The sequence below is a fragment of the Euprymna scolopes genome, chromosome 9 (assembly GCF_053919585.1).
Source record: "Euprymna scolopes isolate OS-2025 chromosome 9, ASM5391958v1, whole genome shotgun sequence".
Taxonomy (NCBI): Eukaryota; Metazoa; Mollusca; class Cephalopoda; order Sepiida; family Sepiolidae; genus Euprymna; species Euprymna scolopes.
In genome coordinates this window covers 29,989,998-30,004,231 of record NC_136490.1, presented here as the reverse complement: position 1 = coordinate 30,004,231, position 14,234 = coordinate 29,989,998, and positions in this window count along the sequence as shown.

The window sequence follows — 14,234 nt, the reverse complement described above, 5'->3', positions numbered from 1 at the left end:
TGTTTAAGTAGAAAAAAATCAACTTTATCGATAAACAAGGAACAAGTAGTGAGTTTTCATAAATAAATTTATTATAAAAAAAAATCAATTGCAATGAATAATAAAAACAATATTCATGTTTATTTAGTTTGTGTATGAAAATAATTCGTTTTCACCTTTAAGCGCATATTTTTTGTGTCTTACAAAGTTCTTCGCATCGTTATGGGTTTCCCAAATTTGACCCATGCCTCTTATATCCATGTAAATTCTGAGTTACTTATTCAATGCGTACACATGCCCTTTCCCCGCCTCTTTTCCCCGCCATATTTACTTGGGAAGACTTTTACAAATGTAATTTCTGTTCAACTTTTAAGATCAATAAAATTACACATAAAGATAAAAACTGGATCAAGTTATATTTTACTAGTGGAGGGGCGCACGGCTTTACCCGGTCATAAATTACGCTAAAATATGATATTTTAATTTGGTCAGATTTCGTACATATTACTTGCAGGGGCGGTCGACTTTTCTCAGTCGTTAAACAGGCTTAAATATAATATTATAATTTGTCCAGATTTCGTATATATTATTATAGAGTCGTGATTTCAAAAGTAAAAAAAGTATTTGGTGCCATCAGAAGGCTTAACTTATTGCCATCGAAACCAAAAGCAAAACTGTAGCATTCAAAGCTGGTGACGTTACCACTGTACCAATGTGACACGCACATGGACTGATTAAAAACAAACTAAAATGAATGCAAAAATATATAACGATTTTTTCAATTTTTACCCATTTTTGACCCGTTAAAAACTGTCCATAAAAACTCCAATCATTAAAGACGCCTAATGCCGCGCTGCGAGTTAGTTTCCGAAGAGATAGTTTGAAAATATGGAGGCAGGCAGACAGACCGATAGACAGATATATAACCTTTTATATATTAGATTGAATATGTTTCAATTGTTCGTTTTAAAAAGATTCTTTTAGAATTTGAATTTGTTTTCTGTTCATTTTATAATCCATTCATAAAAAGCATGGTTATTTCAGACGAAGTGAATTTTTTTCTTTTTGTTTACAATAATGCCATATGATCTAAAATTTCTGAGGCCCGAAATTGGGTACTACTCAAATATACCAGAACCCAGCTTTTATACTTATGAGTTGCCATTTACCAAGGCCAAAAGCCACTTAAGGATTAATGAGATTTCCTGTTGGATGATAAACATTACTATTGGAGATGAGAATGGACAACATCTGATTATTTAAGTAAACGTTTGGACAAATATTTTTCGAAATCGAATTTCAAGATGACTGTATGTATGTGTTCGCAAGGAAGCAGTTCCTTTGTAGAGAGAGAGAGAGAGAGAAGGAAAGAAAAAGGGGGGGGGAAGAATAGGAGAGGAAATTGGAAAGTGATTGCAAGAGAAAATTTCCGAGATAGCTATGGGAAAATGAAGAAATAGAGAGAGGGAACTAAACATTTTAGCCCGTTAAAAATAGGAAAAAGTTGTAGTCGGTTGATTTAAAATGAATGTTTTATGCGAAATTGATGGTTGAATATGATTACATTTTTTTAAAATTCATTTTTGCATTAAATACTTATCTAATAATTCCCAACTTTACACCCGAAAGACACCTTACTTCGCTGGACCTTATCATAAACGTCCATACATAATTTAAGCCAGATCGAGAAAAAGTGGAAACAGATAGTGTAAGAGAAGTATAGTATAGAAGTTAAAACAAAGAAAAACAAGAAAATGATTCAGAAAAAATAAAATAGTTAATTCCTATTTATTTCATACTTGAATTGTATATATACTTTTTTCATTTTATATTTTGAGATAAGGATTGAATATTTTCAGTTTTTGGATCACTCGACTATTGTTTTCATCTTTAACGTTATTTCCACAAAGATTCCATCGATGTAACCTCCGACCTTCAGGCATATCCTGTTGAACTCAAGAATTTTGTCGAACTCAGGAAACCTCTGTGTAACTCAATTGCAATATATAAATTACTGTTTACCTCAACTCACATGCTGTGCACCGGTGAAGTAAAATCTCAAGATCGATGCATAAATAATAATAATAATAATAATAATAATAATAATAACAACTATGTGAATACTTGAAATAATAAAAATAATAATGCATATTAGACTTTTACATATGTACGTATGTATAGATTATATACATGTGTGTGCATATAATAAATAAATATATATATATATATATATATATATATATATATATATATGCACATACATATGCAAAGTTATGATATATACGATTTATATTTATTTTATGTGTATAACTGGAAGCATTATACATTCGCATGGCTTTTATCCTATGTGTATACGTTGAGGCTAAATCTATGCATACATGAATATGTTTGCATTCATGTACATAAAATATATAATGCAATATAGCAAACACACACACATATATATACACACACATATATATATATATATATATATATAACAGTGCATCCTTATAGAAAACAGGTTGCACGTCTTCTAATATAATAACACATACAAAGAGATGAATGCGAGTCGCTGCGCGTTTCATGTTTTGCTCGCCCTGTTTGTAATTCGTTTTATTTTTGGAAAATGCCAAATAAACCATTTAGGAAGCAAAAAAAAAAAAGAAAAAACAACAATAACAAAAAAAAACTTTCCTTTACTGTCCCCCCTCCCCACACACACCTCGAAACTTTTTCTTTAGACGCAGATATACGTAGAGAAACACACACGCACGCCTAATGCGTAATGTGGATATATCGATTTTGTTCTGGTAAATATCGCAGTTTCTATTTTTAATAGTGCGGAAGCAATAAGTTAAGCCTTCTAATGGTAATAAGTATGAATCGGATAAAAAAATATTATGCTGCATATCAATCTTTTAAATAATTATTTATTAAACAACTAGTCCAGATAAAATTAATTCTAGTCCAGATAAAATTAATTCTACAGAAGGCGATAACTTTGCACTACTTTTATGCCAAATTTACGAATTTTAAAATCAAGATATAATATGTAATAATATATAATCGTGTGTCTAGAATCATATTCTAATGTTGATTAAAATGCATTAGCACATACATCAAATCCGTTGCCAAGGTTGCTGGAAAAATGATGTGCTCATTCTACCGCTCCAGTAGATATTTCACTGCTGATGCAATTCTCTACCTATATAACAGCCAAGTACGTCCTAGAATGAAGTACTGTTGCCACATCTGGGTAGGAGCTGCTTAGCAAGCTCTATTCTTCCTTGACAGAGTTCAAAACCGACTTTATAATCTAGTAGGTGATGCTATTTTCTCTTCTTTGCAACCACTTTCTGCCTCTGCTCTATCGTTATTTTTATGGCACGTGTTCGACAGAGCTCCCATCTATGGCCCCCGCTTGCCAATCTTTAGTCATAAACCCTATCGATAAATTCCCCCACTCTCTATCAGTGCCTAAACCTAAATTGTTCTTGATGGAATCCACGTTATTGTCTTAGAACTGCCCGTCTGTGGAACTCTGTTCTGCTGGTCTGCTTTCCAGCTGACTACAATATTGTCGTCTTCAAATCCAACGTAAACAAGTTCGTATTGAACCGTCCTCGCAAATAATCTTATACCAAATTCCACTACAAACTGTTGCTACACTATTATCCAAATAACAACAATATACATATTAACCCTTAATCGCGAGCATCCTTCGAGCCTTGATATGTGAAAAAGAAAAAAGAAAAAAAAAATTAAGGCTTAATTGAAATTAAGAGGTTTGTTTTATAGAGATAAAACAGTTTGTTATAGCTAAAATTTAATGTAAATATGATATATTCTAATTTTCAAATTGTATTCATGATATGCGCTTTAAAATCTCTTAGCTTCAACGAAACTGAAATTTGAGGAATATTTATTAATTATCTTTTAATACGTATTATTAAATTTTCATAAAAACCGGAAGTATTTTAATTTTTTTTTAAGTGTTGGTAGGTTGGTTATTTTTTTGTTTTACGGCATATCAACCCTTTTCAGGTTATTTACTGCCGAATCCAGTGATCTTGAAGAAAAATTTTTTAATAGAATATATTTGTCTTTTTTAAGTCGGTTTATATTTAATCCATAGTTGGGACCCTAACAGGTACTACCACTCCGGGTCAGAGTAGACCTGGGAGCAATGGCAATTAAAGGGTGCTCCACACTCCCCAAAGCCCGCTAGCTGGGGTCTCACCATCGGATAAGGTTTAAGGTCATATCCAGGACTAATTTTTCTGAAGGATTTCCACCGCCCTTTCCATGAAACTAAATTTAACTGAATATAGCCGACATTACTCACTCTTACACCTAGCATATATATACCAAAATTCACAATTATCGGTTAATTAGTTTAGAAATGAATCCTCTTCATATGAATAGATGATAAGGCTTAATGAGTGTCAGGTGGTTTTTCATGGTCGGTAGTGGTCGAAAACGGGTAGAATGTGATTACGTAAAAGGACGACTCAAGAAAAAATTGTTTACATTGAACTCGAAAACGACCATCTTGTAGTCTTATAGAAATCAGCCCATTAGTACAGAGTTCCCAGGCAGGCAGCTTAAGGAAATAAACTTTGTTCATGGAATTTGCGTTTAGTTTAAGGCACAAATAGAGAGTAAGGGAAATTGTTAACAGTGATTGTAGCTAGACAAGTATTTGTTGTGAATGCTTTGTGGTGGAAAGCATGGATTGAAGCTCAGTCAAGTACTTGTCATTAAAAAACGATAGAACACAGATAGACTCGCAACATTTCTGCGAGAAGGAGATTTTAAGGAAGAGAAAGTGACATCACCTACTAGATTTCGAAGACGGTTTTGAACTGTCAAGACAGGAAAGGGTGCTCTGAGCAGCTACTCCCTCGATGTGACAACAGTAGGATTGCGTTTAGAATGAGATACCTTCTGGAATGGGAGATTGACCCAACCATATTTTTCCAGCGTCTTTGGCAACAGATTTGACACAAGTCTTCCATTTTGGGTCAGGAGTTAAGGTCAATCCCAGAGGTTTGTCCAAGAAGTTCTCTTAAATAAGCACATTCTGCTGTTCTAATGATGATTACGATACTGTCTCACCAACATCATCGAGTGGCTTTTAGACCTTGATAAGTGAAGACTTCGATGTAAAAAATGCCTGCAGGCAAGACATGCGTGGAAGTGGCATCGTTCCAATACGTTGAGAATGTGTGGCGAAAAACTGCAGCCGCTGAAGAAGTGCTGTGAAGACATGCCCAAAGAAGAGTGAAAATAGGAAAGACTAGCGACGGAGGAAGGGGAGAGAGGACAGACGGAAGAGAGCGGAGATCTCTCGCAATCAGACACCATCTACAGCAACCGCAATTGCAACAGAGCCTATCGATACAGGATAGGCTTGCACAGTCACATCAGACGGTAAAATTGCGCAACGGACTAGTTTGAGGCATAGAACCGTATTTTTCCATGTTTGTCGGTATAAAAATAATTGTCAATTTTTATTTTGAAAAAATATTATCGTTATAATAAAGCGCTCAACCACAGCGCAAAATGCAATGTTGCGACTTTCTATCGTTGATTACTCTGACAGTTTATTTTATGCTCGCTTATTTAGCATTTACAGGTACTTTATTTCTCACAATTCTCAAAGGAAGCATGTAGTAATCGTCAGTAGTGGAAAATTGGATTACTTAAGGGGATGGTTTATCAAGATTTTGTTCACATTGAACTTGAAGATAAAAAATATTCTAGTCAGTTGGAAAACAGAACAGATCTCCACAGACGTGCAGTTCTTAAAAAGAAGCTTTGTTCATGGAATTTACGTTTAGGTTTAGGCATTGATAAAGAGCGGGGGGACATTATTGATAGTGGCTTCAGTTAGAGTTTTTTTTGTGAAAGTCATGCCAGGGATTTGAGCTCAGACGAGCACTTGCGAGGACAATAACGATAAAGCAGAGAAAGAGGTTGGAGGGAAGAGAAAAAGGCATCCTCCACTCGGTTACGAAGTGTATTTTGAACTCTTAAGTCAGAATAAGCTACTTCTAGCAGCTCCAGCCCAAATGTGGCAACAGTATTCCTTGGACGTACTTGGCTCTTATATAGGTAGAGAATTGCATCAACAGTGATATATCTACTGGAGCGGTAGAACAATCCCACCATTTTTCCAGCAGCCTTCGCAACGGATTTCATATACGTGTTCCATCTCAGATCGGGAGCAAAGGTCAGACCTAGAAGTTTTTCAAAACATGGAGCCTCCCCAAGATAAGAGCCATGCATTTGGATTAATGTCAGAGGAGGATCAGAGCGTCGATGGTGGAAAGATAGAAGCTTAGTTTTTAAATGCATTAAAATTAACCAGCCACCTCTTTCCCCATCGCACCACGTGTTCAAGATCAGAGAAGAGACAATCAGAGAGAACTTGGTCGTTCATGGCCTTTGATGTGTTGACATAGATGGCAGTGCCGCCAGCATAAATGTCTACATATGATCTTAGGATGTTATTTGGGAGATCATTGATGTAGATCAGAAAGAGAGTTTGGGTCCAGGATTGACCCCTGAGGGACTCCAACATTAAGACTGTGAGCTTCTGATTTCTGCCCATCAACCACTACTCTTATGAACCTCTCAGAGGAGAAATGATTTAATAGTTGAAAAGACATTTCCAGCTATACGGTAGCTGGAGATTTTGTGAAGTAGACCGTTAGGCCATACTCTATCAAAAGCCTTTGATATGTCAAGAGTAATTGCCCAAGAAAGGAAGCCTCTGTCGATATTTTCTAATCCTATGTGATAAAATTGTTTGCACATCAGCTGTAGATCTTGCAGAACGGGAATCCTAGTGCATGTCAGTAAGGAGGTTATTTTTATTAAGGTAGTTTACTACTTCTCTATTTAACATAGATTCCAGAAAATGACCCATGACGCAAAGGAGACTGATTGGTTTGTACTGAGAGGGAGATGACCAATTACCTGAATTTATTAAATACGGGACATACGAATAAGCTTTTCCAGGATGTTGGGAAGCAATTCTCTTTAAGACAACGCTTAAACAGCTTTGTAAGTATGGGAGCTAGTTCTGGTTGAAGCTTTTTCAGCACTATAATTCGAATTTAAAAGGGCCAGTTGCTTTACTGGAATCGATGTTCTTGATTAGCTTGGCAACATCACGCACAAATATTCGTATGTCGCATAGCGTGTTTTCAGACACAGGAGGAAATACGGGGAGTTGACGGCCCTGATCGCATAGGGTACAATTACCTGTAAAGTTTTAGCAAAGAGTTTGGCTTTGTCTGATGCTGACGAGATTGCGAGTTGCTATTTATATTTGTTTTGGTTTATGTCAGTGTTTTATAAAATATTTCGTCATGGGATAAATTGCATTTGGATTGATAGATTTTTCACTTCGGCCATTTTATATCTATCGGGACAATCACTTTTAAAATTGAGAAGACATGATGGACATGTAATAAGTCTATCAGGGTCAGCTTTAATTTCTATATCAAGAAAAGGAATATTGTTATTTATATGTATTTCCGATACATCTAGAAAAAATAAAGCAGAAATCTTACTGAACAACTTAAAATAAATATTAACAAATTAATCACAACTAGCAACGCATACATCGACTCGATTAAACTACAAAAAATTTTAGGCGAATATAAACCAGACTATATGTACGGAAATGTAAAGGTACATAAAGAAAACAACCCCCTTCGTCCCATTATTTAGCAAATACCTACACGCCTGCACAAATTCGCAAAACCCCTCCACAAACTAATTATGCCATATTTACTCTCTAGTTATAGAGTTAATTCCTCAAGTGAATTAATAGTCAGACGTCATTCTGTAGAACCCAAAAATGAACTTTTAACTTCACTTGACGTTGTAAGTCCCTGTTCATGAAACTATAGAGATAATATTAATCACATATATAGCTTGTGTTGTAAGCCATGTCTAGTTTCAGAACAGTTTCCGATGGTTAGTTGTTCTACACAAGTCCTGGAGGTGAATGGTTCTCAGTAGACAGTTCTTGAGTTGGAAGCCACAGAGCAAAAGATTCCTCCCGTGTTGACACGAAGAAAACACATGCGAAGTTGCTAAAGAAAAGGTTTAATTTTTCTGGAGCAATTCTGATTTCTGATTGGTTGGTAGCAGAACGTGAATTAATTTGATTCGTCAGTTCCTAGCAGCATCGTTTATAAATAGAATCTCCCGACTGTGAGAGACTATACCCCTCATTAGTCAAAAATATTGCAACAATATATAATAATCCCACTCTTCTCGCACTTAAAATCAATCCTCCCACACTAAGAAAATTATTAATCTTCTGAACCACTGAGAGCATTTTTTTCTATAGCCTCAGTGGCACCTTATCTATCCGGATGCTAATTACAAAATCGACGAAAAAATAAATATCGTACACAAATATATTTCCAACATTGAAAATACTTCTAAACTTAGATTCATCATTTATTATAACAAATTTAAAACAACTCAATCAATTACTAACAAGCAATACCTCTACACCCGACGACAATTTACTAAAAACTATAAATGACTAGAACCAGGATATCTCACCGCCTAACATGCCACCTGTTTTTCCTTAACAGCTACATCTACCAACACCTTGTAGCTCACGGCACCCTCAAAAACAAATTTATAAACATATTTATTAAAAACATCGTCATTTTAGCAGTCTCACGTTGTTATCTGCGCATCCCAATCATCGAAGTCCTATTCATCCGCATGAAAAAACCGACCCTCGATCAATATGAGAGGGAAGGTATACTTAAGTACTTTTAATGATTTTAAACGATTTCACTCGACTTTTCAGTAAATTCACCATACGCAATTTTTAATTCATCACTCGCCTGAAGACGACTCATGGCAGTCGAAAACGTTCGCGACTATGGCAAATTTCTTTTTACACTCAAACAGAACGTTCGAATATTGCCCCGCATTGGATTGCAAGAAAAAACCCCCCATGAATTATCCATGCTGTTCAACGAAACATGCGCGCGCACACACACACAGTTGTATAGTTGTATAGTGTAAATCCGCTAAAACCCTTACGTATATCGATGAATGATATTTCCTCTGTTAGACTACAGACGTGATATCTGATAAAAGATCGCCACAGAAGCATATATGCACATATGTAGTTAATGTTTGTATAAATAAACACAAACACACACACACACATATATATTATATACATTAGAATTTGCGACGGATACTGTTATTACAAATAAAGAATCATTTTGTTAGCAATATAGAAAGGACGAGCAATGAGAACTGGGGTACATGTTTATCGAAGAAAACGGAACTCGTCTTGATATGTATAATTTGAATTTAGTTCTTTGATTCCGCTCATAAACATTCCGCTTCATTTCCGTATCTTATTGTTTATCCAAACATTGTTTCTTTGTCCTGGCACTGATGCGTTCCAAGATGACAGACATTTTTAAGGAGTGTCCTTGATGTCGGACCGGATAGGGAATAGGTGGAAGGTGCGTCCCGCTCGAGTGCCAAGGTCCGCTTCACTTAATGTCCATTTTGCACTTTACACTCGGCTGCCGTCCAAGCAAAGCTAATGAGCCCAAGGCAGACAGAGTTTTGGAGATCTTTTTTCATCTTCTTTATTAGAGAGCTCTTCTAATAACCATGCGCCAAGTAGCTCGTATATAAATACACGAAGATGGATGGACAAGCATACGCATTTACACACACATAACTAACAGCGTCGACGAGTGGCCAAGCACGCGATGTATATAAGCACAAAATATATCTTGATTGAGTATTGTATCCAAAGTGAATTCGGCTAAGAACATATAAGTAGTGTAAGTTTATATTTTTTAAACTTTATGCTCTCTCTCTTTCTCTTTCTACACACACACACACACACACACACACACACACACACACATTATATATACGCACTCATATATATGTATATATATATATATATATATATATAACATTATATTAAAACATTTCATACAACGTAGGATAGAGGTTTAAAATAACGACTTAAAAATATATTTTTATAAAACATGCATAATAAACGAAAAAACATACATTACAATATCTATATTTATAACAAGTAAAACATACATAGTCTATTTCTCTTTCTCTCTTTCTCTCACACACACGTGTGTGTGTGTGTGTGTCTGAAGAAAAACTTGAATGTGTAATTATCAAAGATCACCAAACTTATTAAACTTTAAAAACGAAATAGCAAACAACTGTATACACAGAATAAACGTTACGTTAGGTAAACAATGCATTAAAATAATAATTAAATAAAAACTAAACTAACACCTAAAATTAAAATAAGAAAAAATACTCCTGGCACGTACGTGATAAAACAAGGTCATCTATTAATTCAGCACATCCACAAAAAAAAAACAAAAAAACTGAGTCACCACTCTTTAAAAGAAATTAAGGGGGAAAAAATTAAAGTCAGTTGAATATTTGTCTGGGAAATTTCCTGTCATTGGTTAATGTAAAGATTAATCCGTGGGCTACAAGGATGAAACGTCGGAGCTTAACTGCCATCTATTTTCATAACTTATTTAGATTTTAATTATATATATATATATATATATATATATATATATATATATAGGCTTATGTTGACCTCTTCTTTCTATCTTGCCATAAAACAGATCTTTAAGGGGTCTTTTGTTCTCCATCTTAACCAGGTGGCCAATCGAATGCATCTAAGTTTTAATGATTTCATTTCTATACTATTTCTATATATTTGATCGTTCAATACTACCATGTCAGGCGTGAGAGTCTGCCAGTTGATGTTAAGTGTTCTCGAATACAACTTTAATAAAGTTTTTCTAATAGCTTGAGATGCATTCCATATGCTGTCTAAGTCTCTGACCAAGACAGCAGAGTAATAATAACGCACGTTTCATAAACATTAAGCTTTTTCTTTGATGCAGTTCCCCAATCTAACCACAAAAATTTTCTCCAGTTTGACAAAAGCAGAACTGGTTTAGGCTATTCTGTGATTTACAAAGCGTACAGTCTTTTCTCAGCACATTACTAAAATACGCAAAACTTTCCGTTACCTTTAACTCTTTCGTACCAACCAAGATCTTTGGTTCAATATAAGGTATTTCAATAGGAGGGAAGATAACGAAATAGAATCTTAGAAAGATATCATTCCAGTAATTATATGAGCAATTATACTAATGAAAAATAATTTAGGAAAGTACATGCCGAATATACCCTATGAACCAAGTGCAAGACAGATTCAAACACTTGAATTTAAAGGGACGGTTAGAATTTGAAAAGGAAATTCGCGTTTGGAATATATGAGATACCAGGTCCATGTCTGGCATCCGATAGGATGCCCCATCCTCAGCTTGAATAAAGTTATAAGAAATAGAAAAAAAAAGAAAAAAAAGAAGAAAATGCATAACAGTGTATCTTTTAAATCTGACATTAAGATTAAAAACTTTACACACAATCAAAATGGAATATAACTGTTCTGCCGATCGCACGATTCGAAAACCTGGACACGAATCACTTTTAACCCAAATTCGAGCAATCTAATCAATTGGACAACTTCAACAGACATGCAACAAGCTAAGCAATAAATCCTATTTATGTCATATACGGCGAGCAATATAGCCATCCGTCTGAACATTGTTCATCTGAACAGTTCGTTGTATTAATAGCAATTATTGACTCAAGTTTTTTCTCTATAGATACAATGCGCAAGTCCCATGACCGAGAACTTTGCCCCCCCCCAAAAAAAACGGTAATTTACTGTTCGTACGAACGTTAACATCGCCGATTGCGAAGTGAAAGAATATTTTTATTTTATCTGATGTCGCTTTTGTGTCGAGCGTGAAATTCGAACTAAAATACATGTTCTTAGCCTTCGAACTAGGTAGTATTTCCTTTTCCGTCTAAAGATGGCACAATAATATTATGAGGTCTGCAATCACACCGGAACATCCATGGAATAAAAATATGTAAAATATTCCGACAAGAATTTTGGAGATAGATTCACATAAGCAGATATATTCTAAAACGACATTAACGGGAGTACGTAGGTAAGTGTATTTCCTTTTAAAAACACGTGGTAGAGTAATATGATGATGTATGCGTTCGCGCAGAACGTCCATAGTATGACACTATTTTGAAGCACGGCGCCAACAATACATAAATAAAAAATAGCTGAGATCCTACTAGTACTTATATAAATATTAGGTTGGTGTAAAAATAATATATATGTGTGCGTGTATGTGAACGTCAAAAAACATTTTTGCACCAACCTAATATTAGCAGACATCAATACGTATGCTCGAACGCTGAAATGGTTTTGAGCCCCTTTAAGAAATCTGTTTCTTATCGTTGAGCACTTTCAGTCGAATTAAAAGTCGGTCAATTTAGCTCTTATGCGTAGATCATCGTATAACGATTTGATCACTGTCTGTCTGACGTAATGAACATTTAAATTAAAATGTTTAAAATTCAACGCTATTTCACACGGTTAATGGTAGCCGAATGGATACGGCCTCCGTTAATCGAGCCAGAGATGTCTCGTGTCGCAGGGTTCGAATCGTTCGACTGGTAGTAATCGTGACACCCTGCACTGAAGAATCCCGAAAGGATGAAACACTAGTGTCTGTAGGTATTTAATTATTATAGTAAAAAAATAATTATATATATATATATATATATATATATATAAAATCTCGTTTCTTTCCACGCTCTGTTGAAATTCCCATTTTTCCTTACTTCTCAAAGCAAGCAAGTTTTCACAGAAATGTGTGAACTCAATATTTTCTAAACAATGAAAAGCGTTTAAGTTAAGAAACTCCTATGAAGAGAAAAAGTCAAAAGCTTGAGATACGAATACGACACCAAATGTATTAATCATTATAGTAAAAGGATTATATATAAAATTATTGCGTATATACATTCGATATTACACTTTTTACGATGGTCCAGTGGAGATATTTACACACTTCATTGTATCGTATCATATAGTAGCCGTGTCACAGCAGAAATTTACATATATATATATGGAATATACTTTCCTTATATTATATACCAATCCTTATTTAATAAGCTCAATGTAATTACAGAGCAATATAATGGATGAATGACAAAAGTCTATATTCCAAAGTTCATGATGTTAACCATCTTATATTTTATTCCTTTAATTCAGTTGACATTTACAATTCTAGACAGTATCTGTTTCGTAGCACAAAATCAATTACTTAATTATTATATCAATTAGTGATAATATTTTACCCTTAATTCCTCAAAAGAAATAGCAACAATTAATCCATCAAAAGGAAACAATGCGTTTTGACATGATTAAAAATCCGAAAATTGGAAGAGAAACTGTAAATACCTTATATGTTTACATTACGCTATTGTAATACGTAAATAATATGCTATTGTAATACGTAAATATCGTATTGGATTGTGTAGTGGACTTTCGGTCAGCGTTCAAGTTGTGGATAACTTGGCAAAGACTAAAGTTATCTCTCATGAAAGAGGAGAACTATTTATGGCACAATGGGATATTCCATTGCGCACACATGGGCAAGTATATTCTTTGGATTATGATTGGCTGAATCACCTGATTGGATATGCTTGTAAATAAATACAAGCCTTCAGTCCAGCTCAATCTGGTGTCTGTCTTGTGCATAAGATGGACCCTTGGTAAGTGTTGCTGCTATTATTATTAGTAGTATTATTGTTGTTGTTGTGTGTTATTGACTACTACAGTTACTTTGATTATTCTACATCTCCCCCCCCACGAGTAGGCTGGCTTGTATGAGAGGTGTATCTCTCTTTTAGGCCTAGTTTGTTGTGTGGTAGTAACCTAGAAAGAGCTCGAGGAATCCTTGATGATCGAAAGCGTGGGGATATATGTGTGGTTTGTTGTTGGGGTTTGGTTGCTGTGTATGTGCTATTACAGGGAGACAGTGGGAGATGCAAGAATGTAGTATCGCTTGAGGGAATGGTTGGTCCTAGTGTTGCACTTGGTATTGGGGTTGGTGCAGGCTTGAGTTCGCATTTTCTGAGGAAACGGCGGTTCCTAAGTGTGATCCTTCCGGATCCGTTAACCCTGATTCGGTATTGTCGATCCGGTAGGGAACTGATTGTTTTGCCCGTTGTGTTTCATCTGCGATTGACTGGATTTTGGATGGCTACGGTGTCACTAGCTTGTAACGGTGGAAGGTTGTGGGTATATTTATTGTATCTTTCTACTATTTTTG